We start from the raw sequence: 2,500 nt of genomic DNA, 5'->3' as shown, positions 1-2,500 counted from the left end.
CGGCTGTCAGAACTGCAGAGTCACTACCCATCTTCCGTCGGAGACTGAAGACCTCCATCTCTTCAGGCTACACCTTAACTGCTCCTCCTGAGACATCTACTGCCCCTCAGCACTGCGTCTCCTGAGACACCCGCTTTCCCCTCTACTGTGTCCCTAAGAACTTCTATTGCCCCCCTTGTACTGTTTCTCTGTTTCTCTGTTTCTCTGTTTCTCCGGTGTTAAAAAAAAGGGTTTTAGAAGAAGGTGATAGGAGAAGGTTTTTCCTTCTATCAGTGGCCCCGGGCCCGAGCTGGATTACTCTTCCTGCTACGACTGGTGGATTGATGATTCACTTGCCTAGTATTCAAATGTATTGATTGTAAGTCGCTTTGGAATAAGGCGTGTGCTAAATGCCAAAAATGTAAATGTAAATGTAAATGTTTGCTCCCCGGCTCCCCTGTGGGTAGTGGGCACCCCCCTCACTGCACCCCCCCCCCCCCCCCCCCCTCCGTTGACCCTCTGACCCCTAACCCCTGCAGACCAACTGTTACCAGCAGTAAACACCACAACCTGCAGACGAACCGACTTGGGGTTCGGAGACCTTTCCGAGGGAGAACTGATGCTATGTCGTGACGTTAGAATTATAAGGTTCTATCTCCATTTTTGGTCAAAATTTAGTTTTTTACATAATCTGATCCATTAGGTGTTTATTAATGCCTGTGTGGTGTTATTTTTAAAATGTTGACATTTTTGAGTTAGTAATTCATAAAATACAAAGGTTCCATCTCACAAAACATAATGGAATGTAAAAACTTTGACGCTCAATATCTCTGAACTGCCCTAAACGGAGATAGAACCTTATCATTCTAAACTCACGATGTGTACCTGATTGAATTAACCCTAGATAGCGTAACAAACTCACAAACAGCCAGATCTGATACTAAGAGAAAGCTTTAACAACAATAACAACAACATACTGTATATCTGAACCAGACAAACATGTGTGCTGTGTATATGACTAGCGTAGTCAATGATTGGCTAAGCTAAGGTCTTTGATGTGCACTAATTCCTTGGGAGTGTAATAGGTGTGGTTCTATGATGACTGATGAGTGGGATTCTCCAAACCCTCCATTAACTTAACCTGTAATCTGCTACAGACTTAACAGAGGGGGAGGACAGACAGAGAGGTGTGTGTGTGTGTGTGTGTGTACGTGTGTGTGTGTGTGTGTGTACGTGTGTGTGTGTGTGTACTGTATATGTGTGTGTGTGTGTGTGTGTGTGTGTGTGTACGTGTGTACGTGTGTGTGTGTGTGTGCGCGTGTGTATGTGTGTGTGTGTCTGCGTGTGTGTGTGTGTGTCTGTGTGTGTGTGTGTGTGTGCGCGTGTGTGTGTGTGTGTGTGTGTGTATGTGTGTGTGTGTGTGTGCGCGTGTGTATGTGTGTGTGTGTGTGTGTGTGTACGTGTGTACGTGTGTGTGTGTGTGTGCGCGTGTGTATGTGTGTGTGTGTCTGTGTGTGTGTGTGTGTCTGTGTGTGTGTGTGCGTGTGTGTGTGTATGTGTGTGTACGTGTGTGTGTGTGTATGTGTGTGTGTGTGTGTGTGTGTATGTGTGTACGTGTGTCTCTTTTGATGCTGTAGAAAGGTTCAACAACCAACATAATGGCCATGTTATTCTAACATTAGACTGTTCTAGTCTATTCTATTGCCTCACTGCCTGAGTTGCTAGCTGCTAGCCACAGACCCCTTTAGGCTCCTGTAACACCTATGTGTTTATCTGAACGTAAATCAACATGACAGTGTCAATTTAGACCAAGAAAACCTGCAAATTATTGGATTTTGTGATCTTATGCTCAGTGACTGGTTGCCAGTACTTTGCTAATTCACTTTTTTTTTTTCAAGTTGGGTTCCCATTTCCCAAGGTGTTATCATATTCAGGGCCTCTAGCCACTGTTAATACTTCAAGACGTAAAATCCCAGAGCTTATAAATCTCTAATTCCCCTCTGTGGATGTCGTTAGCCAGCTAGCCTCCCCTAGGGCTGAGAAACCACTGGAAGGTAGGTAACACTGCAGGAGCAGGTCCTAACCCTAACCCTCAACCTTTCAAATATGTCACATATACATTATACAAAACACACACTGTGTTGTTTTGAATGGTCATTGGTCAATTTTCCTTAAACAAACCCCCCCAAAAAATTCAATAAGAATGATAAATGCTAAATCTTGTTTTAAAGGTTCAAAGGTACAAGGTACAATGTAGGTGCAGAGTTATCAAAAGAGTGCAAAGTTATTGATATGAGTATCATGGCTACTTACTCTCATGTTAGCGTGTGAAAAGGAGCAGCTCTGAGCAGGCTTGGAGAGAGGACTCGTTGGTTACAGACCAGAGAAAAACTCACTCAAACTAACACAAGTCAGTGTGACCAACACAGATGAACAAATAACAGCAACTTTAAGTCCCGCCCCTCAGCCCCCATCCCTCCGACAGCTCTCCACTGACCCCCGACCCCCAACCGCAACCCCT

At 44.6% G+C, this 2,500-nt stretch overlaps 1 protein-coding gene across 1 annotated transcript in view; it reads right to left on the bottom strand.

The window, feature by feature from the left end:
* Positions 1-2,500, bottom strand: part of phldb1b (pleckstrin homology-like domain, family B, member 1b) — a gene marked incomplete at its 5' end in the record, with an annotated part of 82,344 nt that overhangs the window by 28,409 nt on the left and 51,435 nt on the right. The window lies entirely within an intron of this gene.

The sequence above is a fragment of the Nansenia antarctica genome, assembly GCF_963989245.1.
Source record: "Nansenia antarctica genome assembly, chromosome: 19".
NCBI lineage: Eukaryota > Metazoa > Chordata > Actinopteri > Argentiniformes > Microstomatidae > Nansenia > Nansenia antarctica.
This window is presented reverse-complemented; position numbering and strand designations above follow the sequence as displayed.